General features: G+C 32.9%; 1 protein-coding gene across 2 annotated transcripts in view; it reads left to right on the forward strand.

Annotated features, from left to right (window-relative positions):
* LOC123320324 overlaps window positions 1-13409 on the forward strand; it is a 376599-nt gene that overhangs the window by 356582 nt on the left and 6608 nt on the right. The window lies entirely within an intron of this gene.

The following is a 13409-nucleotide window of genomic DNA, read 5'->3' on the forward strand; positions in this document are numbered from 1 at the left end:
TTTTTTTTTTTGGAAAATTTGAACGTTTTTCTACGGAACAATCGATTCGAGTTGTATCTGAATCGTTCTTCGCGACGAATGACGAATTTTTTTCACGTTGCTTTCTGCTACAGAACTGTGACAAATTCTTAGGAATATTTTTAATACCAAAATATATTCTTAATGTCGGGAACTTTGGTAGGCCACAGCAAATGGAATAATTTTTTTTCGTCAAAACTGAGTTCAGATTTGGAATCAGGGACCTCGAATTATCCTGAAAACATGTACGACACTTCAATATCTAAAAGTTGGATTTTTGATTCCGATCGAAAAAAACGCAAGACTATAACATCATGAAAAATTTTGGCCCAAAATGCTTTTTTTTTCGTATCGTCTTGAAATTGAAATTATAGTTTGATTAGGCTATTATCTATCAGAAACTGCCTTCGGTTCTTCTTCAAGTGAATTATTTTTCGTTTTACGCCCCTTTGAAGGGCTGCAACTTTGGTAGGCCCTAGCAGCCGAAATACATTTTTTTGGTCAAAACTGAGCTCAGATTTGGAATTAGGGACCTCTAATCATCCAGAAAATATGTACGGCTTTTCGAAATAAAGATAGGTTTTTTGATTTTGAATGAAAATATAAAAGTAGTTGGAGAGCGCCACGAAAACAACAACGTAGGCAACACATCATATCTGCCTGTCTAACTAACCTTGTATGTGCAGTTGCAGGTACTGGTTTTCAGGAGCAGAAAAGTTATTGAGCGAAAACAGCCAAAATAATTTTTTTCTGTTGGAACTGAGCTCAGATTTAGAATCAGAGACCTCGAATTATTTAATTCCTTCGGAACAAAATCAACTACAGCAACTTCTGATGGAAAACAACAAATTCCAGGTTATCGGCAAAGCAAGACTTTCCATCGAAAATTATTTCAGGCAGGTGATCTGTGAATAGAATTCAATCTTATCGAAATCGACAAAAAAATGCCTCTTCCCTCAAAACGAAAATGAGCAGATTTTCAATCATATATTGTTTTTCATTTGCAGGATGGCTTGCAAGGAAACCAGGGATAAGGATTTTTAAAACTCATTGAACTGTTTTTTTTTTTGCAGAGGACTCGGAAGAAAGAAAATCAAGATGATGACGATCAGAAAGGTAGGGAATACTCAATCAATGGACAATTCAGCCACATGATAGCGGTGAGTTGAAAATTGCATGGTCACTTTGAATTTTTACGAAATGAAAATTTCGAATAAATACCGATTCATGTTATTTTCAGTAGATTTATCAGTAATATTAATTCTAATACTCATACAATGTTAAATGATTGATGAAAAAAAAAAAGCATGAATATTGGCGAATATTTGAAATTATTTCTCTATCTTTTTTCAGCATTAGTATTCACTCTCTGGTTATATCATATAATATAATACTCTTTGGTCATTTTATCTCTTCTGTGCAGAGACGGTCGTCTCTGCTTCTGTGGTTATACATAATGTTGATCTTAGTTACCTTTCTCGAAGAACGCTAAGGCGCTTGCGCGCCGGCCGTGTTTCGATACGAGATTCAAAAACAGTTGCCATAAAATAGTTAGCTTTGGTCGGACATTTGCAATTTCTAGAATTTTCCGATGCTTTCCTGTGATTTTCGACGATTTCGAATGAATTTCCAACATAATGTGAGTTCAAATCAATATATTTTTATTTTAACTGCATTATTTCAACAAAAATTACATATTGGAAGTTTCAAAGTTGATTATTGCTAAATATCCTAAGGACAATTCTCCTAGTTCTGATTTCGATTTCTTTTTATTAATTGCATGTTTCTTTCAGAGAGAAAATAAGTAATTCCTTTGGAACAAAATCAACTACAGCAACTTCTGATGGAAAACAACAAATTCCAGGTTATCGGCAAAGCAAGACTTTCCATCAAAAATTATTTCAGGTAGGTGATCTATGAATAGAATTCAGTCTTATTGGAACCTAGAAAAAAGTGCCTCTTTCCCCAAAACGAAAATGAGGAAGGTTTTCAATCATATATTGTTTTTCATTTCCAGGGTGGCTTGCAAGGAAACCAGGGATAAGGATTTTTAAAACTCATTGAACTGTTTTTTTTTGCAGAGGACTCGGAGGAAAGAAAATCAAGATGAAGAAGATCAGAAGGGTAGGAAATACTCGAGCAATGGACAATTCAGCCACATGATAGCGGTGAGTTGAAAATTGCATGGTCACTTTGAATTTTTATGCAATGAATATTTCGAATAAATGCTGATTCATGTTATTTTCAGATGATTTATCAGTAATATTTATTTAAATACTCATACGATGGTAGATGATTGATGAAAGAAAAAGCATGAATATTGGCGAATATTTGAAATTTTCAAATTTCTCTATCTTTTTTCAGCATTAGTATTCACTCTCTGGTTATATCATATAATATAATACTCTTTGGTCATTTTATCTCTTCTGTGCAGAGATGGGTTGTCTCTACTTCTGTGGTTATACATAATGTTGATCTTAGTTACCTTTCTCGAAGAACGCTAACGCGCTTGCGCGCCGGCCGTATTTCGATACGATATTCAAAAACAGTTGCCATAAAATAGTTAGCTTTGGTCGGACATTTGCAATTTCTAGAATTTACCGATGCTTTCCTATGATTTTCGACGATTTCGAACGAATTTCCAACATAATGTGAGTTCAAATCAATATATTTTCATTTTAACATCGTTATTTCAGCAAAAATTACATCTTGGAAGTTTCACCGTTGATTATTGCTAAACATCCCAAGGACAATTTTCCTAGTTCTGATTTCGATTTCTTTTTATTAATTGGATGTTTATTTCAGAGAGAAAAGAAGAAATTCCACTTGGACAAAATCAACTACAGCAACTTAAGATGGAAAAAATTCCAGGTTATCGGCAAAGCAAGACTTTCCGCTGAAAATTTTTTCAGGTAGGTCATCTATGAATAGAATTCAATCTTATCGAAATCTACAAAAAAATGCCTCTTTTCTAAAACGAAAATAAGGAGGTTTTCAATCATATATTTTTTTGCATTTCCGGTGTGGCTTGCAACAAAAATATTGATGAGGATTTCTGAAACTCATTGAACTGTTTTAATTTCAGGAGACCGGAAAGAAAAAAAAATCAAGATGATGACGATCAGAAGGGAAGGAACTCAAGCAATGGACAATTCAGCTGCATGATAGCGGTGAGTTGAAAATTGCATGGTCACTTTGAATTTTTATGCAATGAATATTTCGAATAAATGCTGATTCATGTTATTTTCAGATGATTTATCAGTAATATTTATTTAAATACTCATACAATGTTAGATGTTTGATGAAAGAAAAAGCATGAATATTGGCGAATATTTGAAATGTTCGAATTTCTCTTTCATTTTTTAGCAGAAGTGTTTACTCTCTGGTTATATCATAGAGTATAATACTCTTTGATTATTTTATCTCTTCTGTGCAGAGCAGAGATATAGATATAGATATATCTCTGGTGCAGAGACAGATTTTCTCTGCCTCTGTGGTTATACATAATGTTGATCTTAGTTACCTTTCTCGAAGAACGCTAAAGCGCTTGCGCGCCGGCCGTGTTTCGATACGAGATTCAAAAACAGTTGCCATAAAATAGTTAGCTTTGGTCGGACATTTGCAATTTCTAGAATTTTCCGATGCTTTCCTATGATTTTCGACGATTTCGAACGAATTTCCAACATAATGTGAGTTCAAATCAATATATTTTCACTTTAATCTCTTTATTTCAGCAAAAATTACATCTTGGAAGTTTCACCGTTGATTATTGCTAAATATCCAAAGAACAATTCTCCTAGTTCTGATTTCGATTTCTTTTTATTAATTGCATGTTTCTTTCAGAGAGAAAAGAAGCAATTACTTTGGAACAAAATCAACTACGGCGAATTATGATGGAGAACAATGAATTCCATAGCAAGACTTTCCGCTGAAAATTATTTCAGGTAGGTCATCTGTGAATAGAATTCAATCTTATCGAAATCGACAAAAAAGTGCCTCTTTACTAAAACGAAAATGAGGAGGTTTTTATATTCAGGGAGGCTTGCTACGAAAACGGGGATGAGGATTTTTAAAACTTATTGAACTGTTTTTTTTGCAGAGGACTGAGAAGAAAGAAAATCAAGATAATGAAGATCAGAAGGGTGGAAAATAATTCATGGACAGTTCATCATGAAAGTGGAAGATGTAGAGAAAATCGATAGCGGTGAGTTGAAAATTGCACTTTGAATTTTTACGAAATGAATATTTCGAATAAATGCTGATTCATGTTTCTTTCAGTTCATTTATCAGGAATATTTTAAAAAATACTTATACAATGTTGAATGATTGATGAAAGAAAATGCATGAATATCGGCGAATATTTGAAATTTTCGAATTTCTCTTTCCTTTTTTAGCAGAAGTGTTTACTCTCTGGTTATATCATAGAGTAAAATACTCTTTGGTTATTTTATCTCTTCTGTGCAGAACATTGAACTCTATGGAAACCCATAGAGTTCAATGGTGCAGAAACGGGTTGTCTCTGGTTCTATCATTGAACTCTATGGGAACCCCATAGAGTTCAATGGGTTCTATGGTTATACTTTATGTCATTGAACTCTATGGTTCCCATAGAGTTCAATGCTTTATGTTGATCTTAGTTGCCTTCTTCGAAGAACGCTAAAGCGCCTGCGCGTCCGCCGTGATTTGATACGAGTTTCAAAAACAGTTGCCACAAAATAGTTAGCTTTGGTCGGACATTTGCAATTTCTAGAATTTTCCGATGCTTTCCTATGATTTTCGACGATTTCGAACGAATTTCCAACATAATGTGAGTTCAAATCAATATATTTTCATTTTAATCATATTATTTCAGCAAAAATTATATCTTGGAAGTTTCACAGTTGATTATTGCTAAATATCCAAGGAACAATTCTCCTAGTTCTGATTTAGATTAAATTTTGCTATTTAGTTGTTTCTTTCAGAGAGAAAAGAAGTAATTCCTTTAGAACAGAATCAACTATAGCAACTTCTGATGGAAAACAATAAATTCCAGTCAAAGCAAGACTTTCCGCTGAAAATTATTTCAGGTAGGTCATCAGTGAATAGAATTCAATTTCATTGAAATCGACAAAAAAGTGTCTCTTTTCTAAAATGAAAATAAGGAGGTTTTCAGTCATAAATTGTTTTTCATTTGCAAGATAGCTTGCATTGAAAACAGGGATGATGATTTCTGAAACTTATTGAACTGTTTTAATTTCAGGGGACTTAGGAGAAAATCAAGATGATGACGATCAGAAGGAACTACTCAATCGATGGACATCTCAGGTGAATACAATAAAAGTGGTGGTTTGTGATCATTACGAAGATGAAGCGGTGAGTTGAAAATTGCATGGTCACTTTGAATTTTTATGAAATGAATATTTGGAATAAATGCAGATTCATGTTATTTTCAGGTGATTTATCGGTTATATTTTTTTTAATACTTATACAACGTTAAATGATTGAAGAAATAAAAATCATGAATATCGGCGAATATTTGAAATTTCCAAATTTCTCTTTCCTTTTTTAGCAGGAGTATTTTACTCTCTGGTTATATCATATAATATATTGCTCTTTGGTTATTTTATCTCTTCTGTGCAGAGACAGGTTGTCTCTGGTTCTGTGGTTGATTATTCATGATGTTGATCTTAGTTACCTTTCTCGAAGAACGCTAATGCGCCTGCGCCCCCGCCGTGTTTCGATACGAGATTCAAAAACAGTTGCCATAAAATAGTTAGCTTTGGTCGGACATTTGCAATTTCTAGAATTTTCCGATGCTTTCCTACGATTTTCGACGATTTCGAATGAATTTCCAACATATTGTGAGTTCAAATCAATATATTTTCATTTTAACCTTATTATTTCAGCAAAAATTACATCTTGTAAGTTTCACAGTTGATTATTGCTAAATATCCTAAGGACAATTCTCCTAGTTCTGAATTCGATTTGGTTTTATTAATAAGTTGTTTTTTTCAGAGAGAAAAGAAGTAATTCCTTTGGAACAAAATCAACTGCGGCGAATTATGATGGAGAACAATAAATTTCAGGCAAAGCAAGACTTTCCGCTGAAAATTTTTTCAGGTAGGTCATCTGTGAATAGAATTCAAGCTTATCGAAATCGACAAAAAAGTGCCTCTTTTCTAAAACGAAAATAAGGAGGTTTTCAATCATATATTTTTTTTGCATTTCCAGTGTGGCTTGCAACAAAAATATTGATGAGGATTTCTAAAACTCATTGATCTGTTTTAATTTCAGGAGACCGGGAAGAAAAAAAAATCAAGATGATGACGATCAGAAGGGAAGGAACTCAAGCAATGGACAATTCAGCCACATGATAGCGGTGAGTTGAAAATTTCATGGTCACTTTGAATTTTTCTGAAATTAATATTTCGAATGAATGCCGATTCATGTTATTTTCAGTTGATTTATCGGTTATATTTTTTTTTAATACTTATACAATGTTAAATGATTGATTGAAGAAAAAGCATGAATATTGGCGAATATTCGAAATGTTCGAATTTCTCTTTCCTTTTTCAGCAGTAGTTTTCACTCTCTGGTTATATCATGGAGTATAATACTCTTTGGTCATTTTATCTCTTCTGTGCAGAGACAGGTTGTTTCTGGTTCTATGGTTATACTTGATGTTGATCTTAGTTACCTTTCTCGAAGAACGCTAATGCGCCTGCGCTCCCGCCGTGTTTCGATACGAGATTCAAAAACAGTTGCCATAAAATAGTTAGCTTTGGTCGGACATTTGCAATTTCTAGAATTTTCCGGTGCTTTCCTATGATTTTCGACGATTTCGAATGAATTTCCAACATAATGTGAGTTCAAATCAATATATTTTCATTTTAACATAATTATTTCAACAAAAATTACATATTGGAAGTTTCAAAGTTGATTATTGCTAAATATCCTAAGGACAATTCTCCTAGTTCTGATTTCGATTTCTTTTTATTAATTGCATGTTTCTTTCAGAGAGAAAAGAAGTAATTCCAGTGGAAAAAAATCAAACTACGGGGACTTATGATGGAGAAGAATAAATTCCAGGCAAAGCAAGACTTTCCGCTGAAAATTATTTCAGGTAGGTCATCTATGGATAGAATTCAATCTTATTGAAACCGACGAAAAATTGCTTCTTTCCTAAAACGAAAATGAGAAGGTTTTCAATCAAATATTGTTTTTCATTTCCAGGGTGGCTTGCAAGAAACCGAGGATTAGGATTTCTAAAACTCATTGAACTGTTTTTTTTTTGCAGAGGACTGAGAAGAAAATCAGGATGATGACGATCAGAGAGGAAAGAAATACTCAATCAATGGACATTTCAGATGAATAACATGAAAGTGGTGATTTGTGACAAATATTAAGATGAAACGGTGAGTTGAAAATTGCTTGGCCGAATTCTTATAAAATGAATTTTTCATATAATGGCCTATTCATGTTATTTTCAGTTCATTTATCAGGAATATTTTTCAAAATACTGATACAATGTTGAATGATTGATGAAATAAAAAGCATGAATATTGGCGAATATTTGAAATGTTCGAATTTCTCTTTCCTTTTTTAGCAGGAGTATTTTACTCTCTGGTTATATATCAGAGTATGATACTCTTTGATTTGGTATCTCTTCTCTCTGGTTATAATCACAGAATACCCACCTGTTATAGTCTGTGGTTATAATCGTTAAAATTTCGATCTTAGTTACCTTCCTCGAAGAACGCTAACGCGCCTGCGCCCCCGCCGTGATTCGATACGAGATTCAAAAACAGTTGCCATAAAATAGTTAGCTTTGGTCGGACATTTGCAATTTCTAGAATTTTCCGATGCTTTCCTACGATTTTCGACGATTTCGAATGAATTTCCAACAGATTGTGAGTTCAAATCAATATATTTTCATTTTAACATAATTATTTCAACAAAAATTACATCTTGCAAGTTTCAAAGTTGGTTATTAAAAAATATCCCAATCGCAATTCTTCTTATTTTGATATCAATTCGGATTTATTCATTTATTATTTCTTTCAGAGAGAAAAGGAGTAATTCCACTTGGACAAAATTATCTGGAAGAAAATTTTCAGCTCCTCCAATGGTAACGGATATCGAGACGACAAGATTTTTTTACTAGGTAAGTTCCAATACGATCAACTATATTCTATCGGTATGTTGTTATACAATTTTTTATTTCATGTTATAGACATTGTCTCATAGCTTTTATTTAAATTTGGGTTGGTACAAAGTTAACCGTCCCTCACCGATTCTGAAAATAATCTTTTTATCAACCCCAAAACGGAGCCTAAAAAAAATTATAGAATGGTATATTTACCTAATGATTAGAATACTTTCATTTAATTCTTATCCCAGTTTTACAATTTTCGATAAATTGCAGTTATTCTTTCAAATTCTTAGAAGATTTATAGCCGTTCCTATATTATCAAAGATTTATAGTAATATATCGAGTATGTAAATAGATATTTTCTCTGTATCGTGATACATGAATTTATACAACTTGGAATATTTCAAGGTTATGAACATTTTAAAGTGATTGTATTCATTGCATGATCGTATTTTACTGTATGGATGTCTTTTTTTAGGTTTTAGGTTAGAACGGGGACAAGAATGGAGCAGCCAGAGTTATCAAGTTGGAAATCTTCACATTTCAAGCAGCCAATCCTGATGTAAAGAGAAAAGGACTGGAGTTAGAGTATACATGAACCTTAGCAACGGCATTGAGAAAAATTTATTCTAAATATTGGAAACATTAATCGGTAAGGAAATTGTTTTGCAATATTGACTCGTATTAACATTTCTTCTCTTAGGGCTGATCTGTCGTTCTTGCGATGAGGAACATCCCAATGATAACTTGTAGGAAGAACCCGAAAAGAATACAAACTGTAAGGTTATATATTTCATTTTTAACAATTTGATAGATGGCTTGGTAATTTCTCAAAATTTAACTTACTTGCGGCTTTTTCACTTATTGATATACTCAAGAGTGATATCAGCCACCTGAGAGAGATACATAACAATATTCACAAGTCACTTTTAGTGTAACGACAGATATTTTAATAAAATATAATTTTTATTTTCACTATTAAATATTTAATGGCTGAGGATTGTCTATTGGTCTCAGGGGACTGATATCGCATTTTTAAGCAGTCAACATGTTGATATTTTTGGATAAAATGAAAAATTCAGTTTTAATTTATGATACTCATTAAAAAAAATTCTTTTCTTCTCAAAATTGACATTTTGACTGCATCACATAATTCGCTCATTCAACTACAAGCAACGTCATGAAATATTGTACAGGGTGTCCCAAATTCGATGTCCAGTGAGGGAATCTCGAAAACCAGAGGAATTACGAGTAGAAGAGTTGACACGTTTTCGAGCTCTCTTTCAGAGAAACAAAGAATGGTGAGAATTTCGAAAAGGTCTCGTAACATTTTTGTCGTTGAAGTTACAAATCTGAGACTTGAACCTTCTACAGGCACTATTTTACGTAGAATCCACTGACGAGATCAAAATATTCTTTTATTTCGAATCATTAGGCGAACTTTTGTTTAGTTAAATGTGAACTTTTATTGAATTTTTCATTTTTTAATTGGAAAAAAAAATTTTTCGTCAATTTATTCCACATATGGGGGGTTCATAGCTGAAGTGAAGCAAATCCATGCAGCCTAGTTTTGAGATGAATGACGTAGAAGTTGTTTATCATCAATAAATTCAAAAGTGACTTCTTTAAATTTGTGTATTGTGAATATAAGCATTTGCTTACATTCTAACCTTTTTAAATCTAAAGAAGTCATCTGAAGAATAAATTGGTGATAAACAACTTCTACGTCATTCATCTCAAAACTAGGCTGCATGGACTCTGTTCACTTCAGCTATGAACCCCCCATATAAAAGTGCCTCTAGGAGGTTCAAGTTTCAGATCTGTAACTTCAAATACAAAAAAGAAACGAAAACTTTTCGACATCGTGAAATTTTTGTTAATAGCTCACAAACGAAGAATCGTAGGAGGTAACAGTTTTCACCATTCTTTATTTCTATGAAACAGAGCTAGGAAATGTGTCCTCTGATTTCTTTTAGCTTTTATAGTTCTCGAGATCCCCTCAGTTGGAAACGAATTTTGCGAATTGAAATTAGACGAACTTTTGTTTTTTTAAATGCAAACTCTTATTGAATTTTTTATTTTTGAATTGTAAGAGGTTACAGTTTTCACAATTCTTTATTTCTATGAAAAAGAGCTGGGAAATGTGTCCTCTGATTTCTTTTAGCTTTCATAGTTCTCGAGATGCCCTCAGTAGGCAACGAATTTTGGCCATCCTATATATACTCAAAGAATTAAGTAAATGGTGTAAATCTTTTTAAATTTTATAGATTTTCATGCAAAACATTTTCGAAGAAATATCTGATTTTGATCATGGAAAACACCATGACGTTGTGGCAAATGAGCGATTTAACTTCTTGAGTATTTTACATATGTTGCTTTATACTGGGTGTCCCAGGATTAATGGACATAAATTTGGATATAGTTTCGTAACCTCAAGACAAAAGGTTACTGTGGTGGTATGTCCTGAAACGCTTTTGTTGCTTCAAAAATGAAGTCTTGATTATGGATTTATAAAAATTTTTCAAAGTAGGATTAAAGATTAAGAAATAAGATTTTACGGGGTTATTTTTCGAATAACTCATTTTCTGACCATAGCTAGAGAGGGGTGAAATCGACAACCCCTTTCTATTTTCTACCATAATTTTTCACAGACTTCGAATGATGATTTCATTAAAAATATTTATTGATAATTAAGTTTTTATCCTTGAAATGATAGTATCTACGTAAGAAAATTAAATGAGTTCTTCGCTCTATTTTTGAACAACATTTAAAAACCTTCATGATCTTCTCTTGTTGTTTAGGATCGATCTTTTCTAATTTCGAATGTTGGTTAGACCACCCAAATATTATTAACGATTTAGTCAGTTAGTTAGAAATATATCGATGTGATGTTCAAGAATAGATCAAAGGATCTATATTTATACTCAACTAAAAGACAATAAAGTTTCCAGAAAAAAATCATCATTTCAATGTGAGCCTGAGAATGAAACTTTGTGGTGGAAAATGAAAAAGGGTTGTCTGTAGCTACGGAGGATGAGTGAAAAATTGAATTCTAGTTCTAAATTCTTTTAAAGCAACGTAACGCTTTCAAGGAGCGTTTCAGGGCTACCTTCATAGGCACTTTTCGTTTTATTTTCAGGTACTGAACCTACATCCCAACTTAAACCTGTTAATCCGGAGACACTCTGTTATACCGAGTGTTTCACGAGCGGTTGGCCATAGCCAAATGGTAAATGCAGGTCATCTGGGCCTAAATACGAGTCATATATAGTGGGTGATTTGTGGATTTCGGCCTAAATTTTTGTTATCCATAGCTTGGCAATGAGTGGTGTGATTTTGATTAAATTTTGGGGACACATGCATTTCCGAGAATAACAGAACAGTACACAGAATATTGGGATTTTTCTTTGAGATATCAATACTCTATTTTCTGGGTCAGTTGGGTATTTTTCTTAATTCACTTTGCAAATCACTCTTTTTTTCAATAGAGTGACAAACATAAGAAATTATTTTTCATTTTTTAGATTAACTATTTTCAATCTTTTTTTTCATCCTGAATCATAAACACACACCAAGTATTCAAGCTCTCCGCCTAAAAAATATATTTATTTGAAAAATGAATTGTGAATTCTTTGGTCATTATCAATCTTAGGCAGAATGACATGTTATATCCTTCTTCGAATTCAATTCACATAATAAAAATTGAAAGCGCAAAATAACAATATTTTCTGATTAATATCAACTTCTTACTTCTTCAACTGAACCATGAATTTCCCAAGATGCTACTCATCCTTCATTCTGCTTAGGATTTGATAATTCCGAATACGAAGGAATTCCCAATTTTCAATAATTCTCGAATTTCAACAAAATCGAACCGCTCATTTCCAAGTTATGGATATCTAAAAGTGAGGCCGAAAGGGCCAACTGCATTGAGAGTCCTAGATGACCTGCATTGATCACTAGTCTATGGCTAACCACTCAATATACAGGGTGTTTCCTTAACATGGGGCATAAATTCAGGGTATTATTCTCGGAGTGATTTGGGATCGGGTTTTGTTTCCAAAATACAGGGCGTTAAATTTTCACAAATAAATAATAAATTGCTCGATTATATCGTGAGAAGAGACACCTCATAAAGGTGCTCATTTTACATTGAATATCTCATCTTTAGTAACTTTAGTGTGTACGGGCATTGAATTTCATATTTTCAAAAGAAAAAAATGGTACGTACGCCAGTGATTTTCTCCAAAGTAAAATTCATTCTTATAATTCATATTCAATTTAGAATATAAAAGGACTCTTGCGTTTTTTGTACTTTGTGTGGAAAAAAATTGAAAACGTTTGTCATTAAAAAAAAAACTCGAGTAGAGCAGTCGAATAATGAATTTCATTTCAATTGTTGAAATTTGTCGTTGATGAATATTTCTTATTTATTTGAAAAACATGTAACGCCCTGTATCTTAGAAACAAAGCATTTCCGGGCATAGGCCTACAAGACTTTTCCTACTCCAAATCCGTAGATAGAGGAAAGGGAAGATAACGTAACCAACAAGAAAAAGTGTGTCCAACATCTCAATGTTTATGTTTATATTTAATGTGCGTCTACTCCATCTTTGTTTATGTTTACCCCAATATTCGAATGTTCATTATCGTGTTTGTGTTTGGTGCATAGACTTAATGTTTTAAGTCTATGGTTTGGTGTAATAGTGCTTCGTTCGGTTTGAGACTTGTGTATCGGGAATATCGTTGTCGACTTGCCTGGAAATTGTGTATTTTGTGGTAAATATAAACGTAAACAAAAACATGTTGATGTTGGTCACAGAAAGTTCTCCTTCGTAGCTGCGCAATGCGGTATCTTCTCTTCCCTCTATCTATGTCCAAATCTCTCGAAGAATACCCATAGTTTATTTCTCATGTTTAGGAAACACCATGTATATTACACACGAGGACTGTTGGTTAGAATATTTCAAAGAAACACTCGAGATAAACACTTGAAATTATATAGTTGAGCTATAAATTCGTTCTCTTTCCCGTTTTACCGAAAATTATATCTACTTTCGTTTGTTTAATGTAACACCCAGTTTTCTTAATCATGATCATTGAATTGCTTTAATGTTGATAACTTTGAGATCTTTACATTAAAATTACCGATTTTCTAGATTGTATTAAAAGAAGACATACCAGTGCTTCTTCTCCGTTAATTAGAAATTCAATTGAATACTTTATGACTTAAAACATTGAGAAGCTTTGGTATGTCTGT

The sequence above is a fragment of the Coccinella septempunctata genome, chromosome 9 (assembly GCF_907165205.1).
Source record: "Coccinella septempunctata chromosome 9, icCocSept1.1, whole genome shotgun sequence".
Classification (NCBI taxonomy): Eukaryota; Metazoa; Arthropoda; class Insecta; order Coleoptera; family Coccinellidae; genus Coccinella; species Coccinella septempunctata.